At 37.4% G+C, this 16,652-nt stretch overlaps 1 protein-coding gene across 3 annotated transcripts in view; it reads right to left on the bottom strand.

Annotated features, from left to right (window-relative positions):
• The window catches only part of Rab27b (RAB27B, member RAS oncogene family), a 158,644-nt gene that overhangs the window by 45,900 nt on the left and 96,092 nt on the right, over window positions 1-16,652 (bottom strand). The window contains exon 1 of one of the 3 annotated variants that reach the window (XM_023715048.1): window positions 13,246-13,627. The exons of 1 other annotated variant lie outside the window; for it this stretch is intronic. The gene's annotated coding sequence lies outside the window, so the exon portion shown is untranslated. Of the gene's footprint in view, window positions 1-13,245; window positions 13,628-16,652 lie in introns of those variants that run through there. One more of the 3 variants, XM_004623667.2, reaches the window with a different exon arrangement.

Genomic DNA, 16,652 nt, shown 5'->3' with positions numbered 1-16,652 from the left:
ATCTCAATCCAAAAATGGGCATCTGAAATGAATACACACTTCTCAGGTCAAGAAATACAAATGGCAAATGAATAAATAAAAAATGTTCAACATCATTGGTCATATGAGAAATGCAAAATTAAAACACCACTGAAACTCCACCTCATCCCAGAAAGAATGGCTACCATCAAAAAACCAACCAATAACAAATGCTGATGGGGTTGTGGGGGAAAAGGAACTCTTCTCTACTGTTGGTGGCAATATAGACTGGTACAACCACTGTGGAAATCAGTGTGTAGATTCCTTATCAAGCTAGGATTAGAGGTCCTATTCTACCCAGATATTCCCCTCCTTGATATTTTTCCAAAAGGATTGAAAACATCATACCACAGTGATATATGTGCACCTATGTTTATAGCAGCATAATTTATAATATATAAATATTGGAAACAAGCCAAATGCCCGTGAACTAATGAATGCATAGAAATATGTGGGTTTTTAAATACAACTACACAGCTATAAAAAAGGATAAACCAGGGAATTTTATAGGTAAATGCAGGAACTTTAGACCATACCCATAAGTGAAATAAATAAGACTAACATGTGTAAACATGGTTTTGTCTCCTTAGTATAAAGTGAAAGAACAAAAAAAATCCAAGTATACTACTAATTTCTATTAGTTCACTGAAAATATAGGTTTGTGTTCATATTGTTTCATCAAATTTTCATACCTATGTTTTGTAATCTGAATAATTACTTTGAAGATAACAATATGCAATGTATTAACCATTGTTAATCTCTTATTATCTTGTTTTGAAATCTTGCATCATTGTTTATAATGATTTTTCTCTAAAAAAACAAAAACAGGGCTGGCAAGATAGCTCAGAGAACTAAGCGCCTGTTTAGCCAAGCACAGGGACCAGAGTTCGATGTGCGGCACCACAAGCCTCACTGGCTCCACCCCGGGCAGCGCACTGAGCTGGCCTCCAAGACCAGGTGTGGTGGCTCATGTCTGTAATTCCAGCACTGGGGAGGCTGAAAACAGGATCGCTACAAGTCCTAGCTGTGTAGTGAGACCCTATGCCAAATACATGAAAAGAAAAGAAAGAAGATTACCCGATTTTGATGTCTCTACATCATAGCTTTCACTTGAAAAATGGTACATGTAATGAAAGGATGCTTTGGGGTGACAATATTTCAAAGCTGAAAATGATAGTGCTTATTGTCAGTCTGTAGTCAAGGGTTCATGTTCCCCTTAACAACCACGTCAAACCTTTATCATTTAAAGTGATTCACAAATGCTGTGGGAGGACATCCCCCAGCCCTGGTAATGACACATGTGCCCACATCTTCATATTTAATATGACATCCTCACACAAGCCCAGATACTTTATAAAGAAATTTGTGCCTGTGTGAATTTATCTATACTCAAAATTTAAACAAGGAAAAAACCCCACGAAACAGAGATCTCTCCTAAGAGAATTTCAGATATTGACGAATTTACATATGGGATGGTTATAATTTAGAAGATTTGCAGCTGGATAATGATTATAAATAATGTAATTAACTCAGTGCTCCAGGAAAAAAGCAAGGATGAAAATCAACATGGTTCTAAACAAAAATCTTGACTAGGGTATTTGTAGATATAAATATGCATCTAACATGAGTCACTTAACTGGTTGTTTTTTTTTTTTTTTTAGGATTTAGCTTTTCTGTGTATAATGATTAGAGCATAAAAATAACTGAGATTTTGGCAAATTATAAGGAGCTTTTATAAAAAATACTGTTGTTCTGAACTAGATGCATCAAGTGATACATCCCAAACAAAAAATCTTTGCACACCTGAAATCTAGAAGGAACACAGAAAGCATATAAATTGGACAAGTATACATGAACTATATTCTCGTATTAATTAATAATTAGAAGTAATTGTAATGGAAAACAAGAAGCAGTGGCCTGCCTATTGAAAAAATAATCTAAATGTAAAAGAATGTTTCCTAAAATTTTTTAAATGTATTTGGTTGTTGCAGGGTCTCACTACACAGCTCCTACTTGTGGTGACCCTTCTGCTTTCAGCCTCCCCAACACTAGGATTTACAGGTGTGGCTCACCACACCCGATTCTATGGCCAGCTCAGCCCGCCCTAGGGATGGGGCTAGTCACATGCTGTGGTCACTGGGGTTGAACTGAGAACTCTGTGCTTGACCAAGCTTGCCTAAGCAGGTACTATCATCTGCTAAGCTATCATGCCAGCCCCTAAATTTTTACAAAATAATGAACTGGATAGAATATTAACATGGAGGCGCAGATAGGGTAAAGAGAAAATAAGATGAAAAGAATAACTTCTCTAATTTGATCAACATTTGACATGTTTTTCAAGTCAATTACTTTACAATATTTTATATATTATTGAAGCCTATAAAATGATTCTTACTAGAACATTCTTATTTAATTCTTTTAAAGTATAAAGATACAGATTGCTATGATTTTGTAAATAGGCCTCAAGGTTAAATGTGTCATAAATGCTGTCATAGCAGAACTAAAAACTACTGAAGATGGGCTGGGAAGATCGCTTGGTACTCTAAGCTGCTGTCCAGCAAGCACAAGATCCTGAATTTGATCCCCTGTACTACATGCCTAGCTGGCCCCAGAAATCCAGGCACACTGGACTGGCCACTGAAACAGGGCATGGTAGCACACCTATAATCCCAATGCTGGGGAGGCTGAGACAGGAGGATTATTACCAGTCAGAGCTGTGTGGTGAGACCCTACACCAAATAAATAAATAAATAAATAAATAAATAAATAAATAAATAAATTTTTAAACCTACTGAGAAAAATAAAAAGTTAATTTGTTCTTAAATTAATAATGGATAGTATCAGTTATTAGAGATATTAATGAGTCCAAACCAATAAATTCAATAAATTCATTTTAAAAATTCAATAAATTCAAATGGAAACTACAAGGTTTCCATTCAGTGGTACAAGAACATATTTTAGCTAACTGAAATATGATTTGTCAATTTCATCATGTGAGATGGGAGAAAATACAGGCAAACACAATTATAAGGAAAAGAAACATTACTTGCAGTCATTGCCCCACAGAACAGGATAAATTGTGTCGTGTGAACTCAGAGCTATAAGGTATATATAATATGCTCTTCCAATGTAAGAACAACAATCATGATAATAAAGACCTATAATTAGATACATTGCATCTCCCTAGGTTCCTCCAGAACTTTAATGTCATTATTAGTCAAATCAGAGTAGTGCTTACAGAAAATAAAATTTTAAAATATTATTAATCCTATGTTATGGCTACTTTTTCTCTTTTCCAGGGAGAGATGGAATTTGGTAAAGTGAGTTTCAGTGTTCATCTGTATTCCACTTTCAATTACCAGCACGATCTCTCCTGAGAGGACTGAATTTCAAAAGTCATTTTTCTGATCTTATCCAACTAAATGACCAGAAGCTCCTCAAGGGCTGTATACCTTCTTCCCTCAAATGGCCTCACCTCCGCTACACACAGTTTCATTTCTTAGACCACTACTCATCCAGAATTTTTCTTACTAAATAAAGCCAGCAAATTAAGCTTCAAAAAATGTCCCCTTTCCCCAAGTATCTTGTCAAGATACACTTCCGTAATTATTTCTTTAATCTGACTTTTCTTCTCCAACTTTAAAGTTTAGCTGATTGCAGATATTTTTCACTTCTTAGTCCCTACAGTCTTAACCTTCTTTGTTTTCACAAACTACACTTTAAAATGGAAAATGAAGCCTGACCAGGTTATGCTAAAGTTGCTTGCTTGTGTCTCTCTACTTTACCAGATTCTAAGTTCTTTGAGAGCACGAACTACATCCTATCCATCATTACAACCGAAATACCAAATACAGTGCTGACATGCAGTAGACACTTTGTGAATTTTTAAGTAAACATTGCAGACAGACAAAAAATTGTATTGGAGATGATTCTACTGAGCCATCTCTCCAGCCCCTAATGTGAGCAGGTCTTTTACTGACTTTTTAAATTTTAACTAACTTGACACTTTTCTTAAAGTTCATACTATCCTATAATCCCCAGAATTTGTCTTCCCCATCAAATGTCAGCAATTCTTAGGTTCCTTATTTTTGCCTTTTGAATCTAGAGACCATGTACAATATATATTTACTATGTGGAAAAATTTAGAAGCAGTTGTAAGCTTTTTATAACATTCAATTTTAATTTCTATACACTCTGAAGAATATTAATACTGAAAAGTAAGGCAGATAAAATTTTCTTTTTTCTTTTTTTTTAAACAAACTTTACTTTTTTGGGGCCAGGTCTTGTAGTGATCTTTTTCCCCCCATAATTATATTGAGGCAAATCAAAATGGTAGGACAGTTTCAATAATTAACACATTACATACTCTTTTCCTAGTGATTATTCGCTGTACAAGATGCAGACATGATATCCTATTTATAAACACTATCACAACAAATCCCTCTATTCATTAAGAGAATGTAACTACATATCTATCCTAACCATTTTGAATACACAGATACAAAACTGACATTCATTTATATATCCCCCTTTTTGTTAAGTTCTGTCATTTGAATATTATAGGTGTGTTAACTCAGCACAAATATTCTAAAAGAGTCCAGTAGTCCATAATAGTATTGAGTCTTCCACTTGACTGGCAGTGTCAGAAATTGTTGACCTGAGTCCCCTACAGCTCAACATAACAGCATGGCATTACTTCTATATTTCATTTTTATACATTGGCAGATAAAATTTTCTACTGTTTAGAACACACTTGAGTATAAAAAAAATCTTTGTTTCAAGCATTGTTATCATGTATGAATCTGCATTATCTCTTTTCTATTTGCAAACAGTTCTCTGTTCTCAAGGTGCCATGATTTCGCTCTCACATGTGATTCCACTGCTCTAGATGGCTTGGGCTTCCCCTCCAGGCTTTGTTTCACAAAAGTTGCTCTGATCCCACACCTTCTTGGAAATAGAGAATCAGGAATTGACTTCTGGTTCCTTAGCCTCATGCGTAAGACTACTGTGAAAGTCAAAATGGACTTTGAAAAGGTAAATACTGTAAAGTGTCGGAACCACGAGACACATTTGCTTAGAAAATGCATTGGGAACTAGGAGAAGAACATTATAATACAAGGGAGATGCTTCTTCATAGTAACCCAGTTGTTACCACATAGCACTTTATGGAGAAAACCATAGCCTTGAACTCTATGTCTTCTTCTGACTTTGCACAGGCAACAAGTGCACCCCAGGCCATCTCTGAGTCTACAAGGGAAACTACACATGAGGCGGTTTTGCAGCATACCTAATGGAGGATAAACCATACTGGACTAGATTCCTTATCCTCCATTTTTCATTTTTTTCCTCTCCTTCATCTAATTATATATTCTATAATCCCAGATAGAATGAGCTTTCATCCAGCCTGTAAATTCCCAGAGCAAGAGAAGGCGCCAAAATTAATGGTATCCAACACTTTACTAACCAGGTTCATGTTCTACTTTTGTTGTCTTGGTTTTGTTAGCATCAAACAAATAATTAAAGTAAAATAGATATCTGAGGAGATTGTGGTGGTCAATTTCAAACTAAGCAGCACCTGATTATGGCTTAGTAAAGTCCCAGAGAAAACCAAACTCAAAGCTGCTCTTTCACTTCATTACTACTGCTATGTGGCATCCTGCTTTCAACTTAAGATTAAACAGTAGGTTCTTTTCATTTAACACCCTCTTTATTTAATCTTGTTTCATTATGTGTTCCTCTCAGCTATAAATATGAGAATATTTATTGTAATGATTATTTTGTCCTAAGATGTTTTCCAGTGTTGTTTTCTACATTATTTCTAGTAGAAATATGGACCCCGAATTTTGGCAGGCAGTACATGAGAAACACAGTGACATATGCTAGGCTTAGGATGACTAAGATCAGTTAATGAGAGGGGAAGGACAGGCAGAGGAATTGAGAACAATATTTTCTATATAATGAATAATGGATCTCCCTTTAGTTTACTTGAGTTAAAAAAAATTAGTAGACTGGTTGCATTGCTCCTGCCTTTTGCAGCATTTAGTAAGAAACTGCAGAAAATCAAAAGGTTGAATTAATTCAAGGAGATACCTAGGTCAATATGTGGCAACTCCTAACACTGAATAAGTCTCCATTTCTATTTAGCATCAAATAAGGGCTAATTTTTCTATTTGAAAAAAAAAATCTAATTTTATTCTATTTTTCAATATTTTAACAAGAAATATCAACAACATATTTTTTCATATAAAAAAATTTTCTGAGTAGTCAACATAAGTTTTGAGTAATTCTTTTAATAAAATTCTCAGCTTCTGATTACCTTGGCTAAATTAGACTGGAGGAAAAATATACATATAGAGAGAGAATAAAAATAAAAAGCATTAAAAACAATATAGAATTCAAAACAAGATGATAGAAAATCAACAATGGTTGTCACATTGCATTTGTAACTCTTCAATGTAGTTTTTCAGATCACCAGATTTAGGGGACACAACTGATCAAAAATTAAGCATTAACTATTCCTTTCAATAAACCAATAGAAATTAGTTGTACAATTCTCTTAGCTATCTTGTGTGTATATACATACATTTTCCCCCTTTCTTTTCTCCTTTTCCATATCCCAGTTTTTCCTCCTTTTGAGCAGTTTCTTTCCATTTCACAATATCTATTGTACCTTTCAGATTTTATTTACTCTTTCAGTTTCTTACATTTGGGAGACAATCGGATGTTTGCACATGTGAGTCTGACATATTTCACTTATGAGTATGCTCTCTAGTTGTATCTATTTACCTATTAAAGCTTGAGTTTAACCTTTTTTAGAGCTCATTAATAATCTATTGTATAAAAATTCCACATAACGTTTTATCCATTCCTTAGTTGAGGGGCATTTGGGTTGTTTCCAAGATTCAGCTATGACAAATTGTGCTGCTATAACCATGGTTACACATACATCACTGGTATGGGATTTCAGTTCTTTTGGAAAAATATCGAGGAGAGAATATATGGGTCAAATGGAGCCTCCAATCCTAATTCTTTGAGGAATCACCACGTTGATTTCCACAGTGGTTGTATAGATTGGACAAATAAAAATCAATACTGCTTTTTCTAATTATTCTTATTTCATTGTATCCCACAGGTCAGAATCACTACTAGTTATATTTTTCTGAGAAAGTTAAAGAACCAATAATAAAGCAGTTTGTGTTGACCCTAGGGTAATTATAATTATAATTTCAAATCTATGAAAGTAGATTCGTATGCTACAGATAGAATACTAAAATAAAGTTTAGTACTTTCTCCATAAACCTTTTTAAATGAATTTCCTCTTGTCTGTAAAGTTGATATTTCTTTCTTTTTTTATGCTTGTGTGTACACTATTTGCATCCACAAATATATATATATATATATATTCCTCTAGCAAAATCAATAGATGTTGTGAAATGTTATGAAAAGAGGAAAGAAGGAATTAAACATGAAGCCAAAAATATAGGTGACCCAAGTCTAGAGTTAGACAGTAGGTCTGTTAAAATAATCAATAACACTTTTCATTTAATACAGGGAAAAGTCAAGATCTTAAGAAACTGGATGTCATGTCTGTAGCTAAATACTATACAGCACTGGCAATATTTGATTAATAATAGATTAAAAATAATTGTTTGGCTTAACTCCCATTAATTTATGAGCTTGTATCCAACCTATAAAAAAAGTGCTCACAGAATTATGTGGGTAAATTTTAGTATCCTTTCATATAGTTATACTAACCTAAAAATGTTCTTACATTGGGGGCTACTAAATAAATGATTTATAAGGTAGTTACGATCAGATTTACTTTGTTCTGTTTTTATCTTTTATAAGCAAGCTGTCATCACTAATTCTTGATCTAGAATAACTACTAAACTGTATACCTGAATTTTTAAGAGCACAGATTTAGAAGAGAATGTGGCTCATTTCCCAGCAGAAGATATCTCTGCAGCACCACTGACCATCTTGGGTGGCTTTTCTCAGTCTTCCTTGGTCTTATTCCATTCCGGCAATAATTTCCCAAGCAGTTTCCAACTTAACTTGTGTCTTTTTGGCACCTGTTCCCTACTACCCATACTCTTCTTTTGGGTTTCTGAATGTAGCAAGAGCCTTCCTAGGTTAGAAACTCTGAACATGCTTTCTCTTCATTGGTTTTATTCTTTCTTAATCCTTCCCTTAAGGGACACTCAGATATTCCATGTGAGACATAGCATCATACCCCCAATCCTCTTAACCACTCCGATCTTACTCTTTTCTTTCCAATTTAAAGAGGCATCCGCAACTTCTCAATAATAATTGATTTTAATTTACTTTCAGTGTTCTCTAATCCAACTTGGAACAAAGAAAGAAGAAGGAGGCTAAATAGAAATAGAAAAATTTCACTCATATGATGTGAGATGACTTTCTTATTCACTTCTTTGTTCTGAAAAACTGCTCAGAGAATCTTTGGCTTCTGTAACATTTTGTCCAGCCCATTCTGTTGGGTTTTCCTCTTCCTCAAACTATACTGATAGCTCACACATTTTGATATTTCTAATTTCTTTGTCCCTCTATCCTACAAATCAGCTTTAAAAACTGATTTGATCCAGTGGAAGCCAACCTTTGGCATGCCTGCCATAGCCAGCTGTTTGTTAGCACTGGAAGTTCACAATGGTTCTCCATCACTAGATTAGACCCTGCATGTGGTCGGAAAAGTTTGTGTAGTGGTCTCTCTCTTTTCAGTTTCCCTATGGTATTAGGTGAAATGCAATTTCAAAAAATAATTAGGTTAGTTTTTCTAAGCAGCTTATTTTGAACAGTCCGTCTCTCACCAGAGTTGTCAAGGATTCTGCTTGGTCACGTGAAATTACCACATCCTTGTCCTCATCTTGCTTTCCATCTTAGCAACATCTGACACCACTATTTTTTAAAAACTTTCTCACTTGAGTTTATGCTGATAGTGTCTCCTGATAATTTCCTTCCCTTTTTATTGGCTTTTTACTGACTCTTCCTATGTACTACACAGGATTCCTAGGCACTCCGATGAGCAAGAGCATGGTCTTCCAACTTCTATTCCTTTTTCCAGTAGCATTCTAGGTGATCCTGTCAAGTCTATAACTCTAAATAGCATCCCGAAGAGTTGGATTCTATGATTTAAAGTTTCAGCTGTTACTTCTTCTAAGTGCTCCAGATTCACATAAGCAAAGTCCCAATTGAATATTTCCACGGATTCCTAAAAATACCTGAAGTGACTAGAGATGGAGTCTTCATTTCCTCTTCAAAACTTTGCTGTCTCAGCCTTATCCATCTTAGTAAACAGCTTCACTTTCTGCCCAGTTTCATCAGTATGCACCTCAGTGATCATCCTGGCTCTTCCTTTCCATCATGTCCACTTTTATCCAATTTATTAGTAAGTACTGTCAACTCCATTTCACAGATTTTTTCATTGAATCTACTTCTCCCCACGACCACTGTCCTAAATGTATTGTATGCCACTGTCATCTCTAGTATAGTGGAACCACTTCTTCTCTGGTCTTTCTGTTCTGGTAATTCTATACTTGCATTATTTTTATACAAGTCAATGAGATTTTTTAGAAAACATTCATTAGATATCAAATGCTTTCGCCACAAACATATAATGAACATCTGAGGTGATAAGCATGCTAAACATCATAACTAGGACGTTACCCAAAGTATAGCTGTGTCACTTTCAGCACCAGATGGGTTGCAAGACACCAAAGGACACCAAGATCTGTAGATGCTCATGTCCCCTATGTTGCCACACAACCTACGCACATCTTCCTGTACACTCTAAATCACCTCTAGGGCACTTGTAATACCAATACAATGTAAATGCCACATAGGTGGTTGTGATTAACTGTGTAGAAAATAATGACAAGAGAAAAAGTTGCTACATTTTCAATACTGATGTAATATTTTAAAAGTATTTCAACACACAGTGAAACCCAACAACTCAGATAGTCAACATTCTATATGTATGAAAATGTCACATTGTACTCCGAAATAAGTATAATTATTATATTTTAGGAAAATAGAATAGAAATTAAATTTAAAACAGTGTCCTGTGGCTTTTCCTGACCACTAAATCATATATAGTCCTTCACAGGCCTCTTTCATTATTTTATCCTTTAACAGATTTTCTTTAATAACTCTAAAAGCTCCAGAATTGTTAATCAATTTATTTAGTTCTGTACTCATCTTCCTATGATAGGATGCAATCTTCATAATAGGACAGATCTTGTTTCTTTCTTTCTTTCTTTTTTTGGTGGAACCGGGGATTGAACTCAGGCCCTTGCGCTTGCCAGGTAACCGCTTATTCCACTGAGCCATCTCCCTGACCCCTTCTTGTTTCTTTTATGAACCTCTTTTATATATAGTGCTTAGAATACTAAAGTTCACAGTAGACTCAATAAGTATTTGTTGAAAATAAAGCTTGACAGATTATATCTAAATTCTAGTAAAATTAAAAACAGAATAGGACTTCGAGACTCTCTATGCCCTAACCCTATCAGTCCCTCCCTATATCTTGCTACCTTCCCCCTGACTCCCTCTGATGTGGATCTACAGGCATTGCTGTTCCTGCAGGATGCCAGGCAAACCTCTGCCTGCTGCTCCTTGAGTCTCAAATTCTCTTTCCCTCCCATCCACAAGGATCACTCCCTTGCTTCTTTCTGATAGACAACAGATGTTGAAAGGTAATCTCAGGGAGGCTTGCCTTAGCACCTCATCAATGATTGTAACACTCCTAGTCCTACCACTCAGAGTTAACACAGGTCCCACCCACTGCCTCATGATCTCTTCTTATCACTGCTCTCTAATGTGCCATAGATTTCACTTGCTCATCTTGTTTACCTTTTGTCTCCCAGGTAAAAGGTGAGCTCCACAGAGCTAAGGATTTTGTCTATTTTTTCTACTACTATCCACACAAGAGTCCAGAATCATGTTTGACACTATAAATATTCATTGAATAAATGAACAGGCAACTTTTCTGTATTATTTTTTAAATATACTTGAACATTTGTATAGTTAAAAAGACTGAACTTATTGAGGATTTCCTGTAGGCATTTTTTAAAATGTTGTCCTTAATGATAATCCAGATAAGTGTTCCTCATTTAAGGAAGGCTAATGAGAAAAAGTTAATAGTTGGAGAACATTAATGATTGTTAAGGGTCTTAAACAAATTGGGTAGCACTCTCAATTCCATATGTAGGGTTTATAATACGTTTATTACTATGTTGCTGCTTCCTATTTCCACAGAATAAATTTTCAGGGCCCTACATGCCCTGTAATAACAAATTTTTATTTACTAAAAAATAAAACCATTCCCCCTTTGGCAGCCATCTTTAGAAAGTGACATACTCTTCACAGGAGACATCTGGTTTGTCCTGTCTGCTTTTATTGTAATTATCTTCCTGAATCTCAACATTACAATTAATTGCTTCAGACCTGATCTATTGGTTAACCAGTCATGATGAATCAACTCAAGGAGGATTAATTGTGAGACAAGTTTTATGTGAATAGTTGTTCTACAGTTCATGCTCTACTAATCAGAAACCAAAAACCTAACCAAAGATTCCCAAGAAAGAAGATGGAAAAAAAAAAAAATTCTGTTCAGAACTCCCTGGGACTTAGCAGGATTTCCACATTTCCAGAACAGTTAAATGAACAATTCTGAAACCAGTAGGTAATTTTAGTATAACATGGCGAACTAAGGAACTGAGGAAATAATTTTTATAGGACTGCCTTCCCTAGGGGGTCAAAACTGCCTGTTCCAGAAATGACCCATGAAAAAGGAGAGCTGTAGTTTGCTTACATCTGACAGATTCCCTTTATTCCTTTTGGCAACTATGAGAACAGGCTCATCCAGTTTCATCGGAAATGTTTTGTTTTCCTTTGAAAGTGATAATAGTAACATCCTATGGTAGGTCCATGGTCATTTCTTAAGCAGAAAAAGTAAAAAGGTTTGATGTTAAACTGTTTATATTATTCCGTCCTGTTCATCTGTAAGAATTTCTTCTTGCCTTTAAGAGGGGCTGATCTCATTTAGGTAGAGGATTAGGCTAGGAAAGTGTGAAGAGCAGCTATTTGGGCAATGGGGTGGCACATGACAAGTATGACACTTTTTTTTTTTTTTTGGCAGAACCAGAGATTGAACTCAGGCCCTTGCACTTGCCAGGCAAGCTCTTATTCTACTGAGTTATCTCCCCAGCCCCGACACTTATTTTATAAGGCCTATTTGGCCTTTAAAAGAGCCTGAAAAATCCAGTAAATTTATATGCCCGAGTTTCTAATAAGGATGAAATACCTCTTTTCTGTTAACTTTTCAAGATTGTGTTTACAAATCATATACTATGAGCATATGTGTAAATATAATTAAAAATTGAGAAGTATGGACATTTTTCTTTTAAATAGAAATTTAAAATTTTGATTAAAATACATACTTTTAATGTATTAAGTAAGTCTGTTATCAATAATCCTGAGAAAATATGTACTTCATTTTAACCCAGCTTAATGATGTACCATTTAAATAACTGGAATCCTATATCCTTAGTTTTAGATCTTAACCTAAGCAGCCAGTAAGCATATTTCAGGTGTGACAGGTTTCACCAAGCACAGCTACAGCCAAATATCATTTTCCTAGGAAGGCAGGCTCTATGTACAGGTCATCTGCTTCAACAGTTTGCAAACGCTTAATTAGATAAATATGCATTAGCTGGGAAAATCTTGGACACTGCTGTCAGGACCACTTGCTGGAGCACAGGCACACCGGAGGGGACGCAGCCCTTGGCTCCGAAGGGGCAAGCAGCAGCAAGAAACTGGAAAGCAGAAATGACTCTTGATTTCTTGGGGCTGATTCACCTGAGGAAGTGCAAGGAGAGAGATACCCTCCCAGCCTCGTCCAGTCACTTCTCCAGGATGGCACCCAAAACACATTAGTGTTGTTCTTCTCCTTATTCTTTCTCTTTTTTCTTTTTCTTCACTTTGTTTAGATACATGGAAGGGAACTGGCCTTCCATTACTGTGCCTGGCGATGTTGTTTTGGTTTCTGTCCTGAGCAGCTGTTGGACAGGCCCGCCCGGGTGCAAGGGCGCTCGCCACGGTCCCCGGAGGACGGCGCCCGCCCCCCGCTCCAGGTCCGCAGCTCTGCGTCCCCGCGCCGCGCACCCCAAGTGGGTGGGGACGGTCGCGGCCGCGCCAGCCGCCCCAACTCACCAGCCTGCGAAGTTCCGCGCCGAGAGGGCTGGTGTCGGATTTCAGAGACGTTTCCTGCCCTTCCCAAGCCCTGGGACCCGGGGCTCCGCCACCCGAGCCACGCACGAGCTGCTTCACAGGGTGACACTCATGGGGACAGCGCCTTCTTTTTCCAACCTGTGGCTCGGGATGCGTCCAGCGCCGTCAGGACTGCGAGAGGCAGGGCCGGCAGCAGCACCACCCCCGGAGTGCGCCCGCCCGCCCGGGCGCCTGGGCTCCGCGGGTTTGTGTGAGAAGAAGGCGTGTCTGGAGTCCCAACGCGGATGTGCAGGGCTCACCTCGGGCCAATCTCGACAGTGACTCAACAGCCGCAATAAGAAACACGCCTGGCTCCGGGTTAAACGCTCCACGTCTCGGGGCGCGGAGCCCTAGCGGCGAGCTCATCTGTATCCATCATTTTTCTGTGTTTTCTCTGACCTCTCTCTTAGGCACCCCAGGGCGCTGCGTGCTGGTTGGTAGTGGTTCTCTGCGCCTGGGGAGGGATGGCTGTGTGACTGCAGGGATGCCAGCAGCAGGGGTGGAGGGCAGAGCAAGACCTCGAGGAAGTAAAAGGCAGGTTGGCAAGGAGCTGCGTTCAAATTAGAATGTATTCTCGTGAAAACATTGGCCAGTCTGCTCAGTCCTAGTCCCACTTCTAACAGCAGGTCAGAGACCAATAAATGATTCTTAAAATAACAAGCTCACGGGCTGTCACTGAACAAGTGTTTATTAAGTAGCTACTATGTGACTGGCTATGTTCTAAACACGTAAGAGTCAAGCACAGAGCAAAGATCCTGGTCGGCTCTTTGGGGACTGCAATTCAGACATACTCTGGCACCCCTAATTTACAGTCACAACCCAGGGGAGCACATAGGGACAAGTACATACTTACAACTTATTCATTGGTTGGTGAAGAAAATTTAAAACAGAAAAAGAAAAATACCAAACCCTGTCGTTTGTATTCATATTAGTAAACAATGAGGTGTTTGCTTATATTTTAATTGCTAAATTCAGAGCTGACCAGTTACTTTAGAGACTTGAGGGTGGAAAACACTGCTGTTATTATGTGAGGAAGATCTCCTCAAGAATTTCTCCTAGAAAGAGAAAACAACAGACTAAAACCAAAACCTCTAACAAATAAACAGTAGCCAAGTGGTGGAGAGAACATGTTCATCCGCACAGAAGTCTGCCAATTCTATGCTCAGTGTCTGACCTTGAAAATGGGGATGTTAACACCCTTCCAGTGCTATTGTAAGTTCCTATCAGAAAAAGGCCTAGAACAGTGTCGGGCTCAGTGAGGGCTGCAGATGCCTTGTCTCGACATACAATTTTAGTAGCATTTAATTTACTCCATTCTCCCAAAGTTGGTCCAATTTAACAGAATTTGTTTTAGAAGAGATTCTATAGGGTTGGGTTTACTGGTTTTGTAATAAATCTGCTTTGCATCTGTCAAGAACCCTACCTGTGTACATAATGTTTGTCGTGGGCCCAGAGATAAAGGAAGAAACACACATATAACAGTGATTCTGTCCCTCTGTGAACTGTCCTGTATGATGATTGTTCCTATGCTTTATCGAGGTAACATACTGTCTAATTTCATCTGTCCAGACAGCTGTGGTGGCCTGCACGTGTGCAGTGGAGCTAGCAAAGCCCTTGCCCCCACCCAGATCATCTCTTCTGGCTGTCACAGCATAGCTCTGCTGTCCCCATCTTAAGAATGAAGAAATTGAGATTGAGAAAGTTACAATAATTTGTCCAGAATCAAGAAGCTCAGTAAATCAGGACTCAGGTCTCTTGGGTCTGCAAGCAGTTTATGGTGGTCTCCATAGTCCACTGCTTGCCTGCTACTTCTAGAAAAATGTCCTCCATGAACAAACCAGGTATTCATGTTTATCACCTGCTCACCTTGTTCCCTTCCCCAGGTAAGTGCCTGGTAAAGCCAACCCCTGCAGGGATGGATCTGCTGGGTGGTTTTGCCACATATAGTTCTGAAACTCAGAGCCACTGCAGTCACATAGTGACACTGGTGGAGAGTGGTGACATATCCCTTCCCTGAGAGACATGTGCTTTGCCATTTCACTAAGGACACTAGGACTACAAGCAGAGCAGAATCAAAGACCCTGGAAATCCAGTGAGAAGAGGAGAGAATGTCATGTGTCACAAAGATAATGATAATAAAGTTTCCTTGCATATGAAATTTATGTTACACAAATTAAATATATGTAATTTCTCAAATGAAATTAAAACAGCTCTGGAGTAGACATATAAATGTACTTGGGAGAGACTTCTAGTTAAATGTGTGTGACAAATTGATTACATGTTTCATTACCTTTTCCTTAAACTCTTCAACACAAAAATAATGATTTTTCTTATAAGTGTTCTTAAATGATAAAGAAAAACAAGAGGGAGAAGGGACATCAACAGATAAAATATATTTATATATTTTAGTGAATTTTCCAAAGCAGTTAAATCAGTTGGAGTTTCTGTATTGACTTGGAGGGGCAGAGTTTGCACACCACTTGTCTATGGAAGGGGTTGTAGACGAGAAGCCAGTTGATTCTCCCTATAAAATCCAATAGTAGGAGGACAGGCAGAAATGCCAGCATGTCTGGAGCAGAGGGTCAGGTGGTAAGACAGGGCTTCAGTGTTCAGTTAGACTTCTGTATGTAAAGTACAGTGACCAAAAGTCCCCTCTCCACTGACTTGCAAAATCAACCCTAAGTTCCCCCATCTACTCAACCCAGCCTGCAAAACAAAGTAAACTAGAGTATTTTTTTTTGTCTAAACAACATGAGCCTTTTTACTCTGCTTTAGAGAAAGTGAATAAAAATGAAATTTATGATGGGAGCAAAAATAGCTTAAAATTGAAGACACTTAAACTCACAAAATTTTGATAGTTTTGAACTAATTTTGAAATATTACCAGGGCAGTAGAAGAAAAACCTGTGTACATATTTGGAGGAAAAAATCTTTTGACTAGCTGTACCACCAAAATGTTAGGAAAAATTTTCCTTTCTGTGCAAAATGGGATGAAAAAAAAACATAACTAAACAAAATAACATTTTCAAGTTGCAGAAGCAAAGCCCATAAACTTCTGGAATCAAAAGTTTGACCAAAAGTCCAGCAGAATACATGTTAAATTAATTAAACAGACACCATTCTGATATAACAGGAATTCAAGAATAAAAGGAAAAAAATTAAATATCTTACTATCTCCCAGAAACATAAAGCAAATCACATAAAAAAGAAGCATGAAATTATCTGCGAGCTAGTATTGTATCCCATACAAACTGTCAGCCCTATGAAGCTGTTTTCCTAAGTAAATAGACTCAAAACAGTTTTCTTTGTTCTTTCTACTCTTTCTGATGTAGGTTCTAGCTCAGTCAGTAA

The sequence above is a fragment of the Octodon degus genome, unplaced genomic scaffold (assembly GCF_000260255.1).
Source record: "Octodon degus isolate 3935 unplaced genomic scaffold, OctDeg1.0 scaffold00003, whole genome shotgun sequence".
NCBI lineage: Eukaryota > Metazoa > Chordata > Mammalia > Rodentia > Octodontidae > Octodon > Octodon degus.
This window is presented reverse-complemented; position numbering and strand designations above follow the sequence as displayed.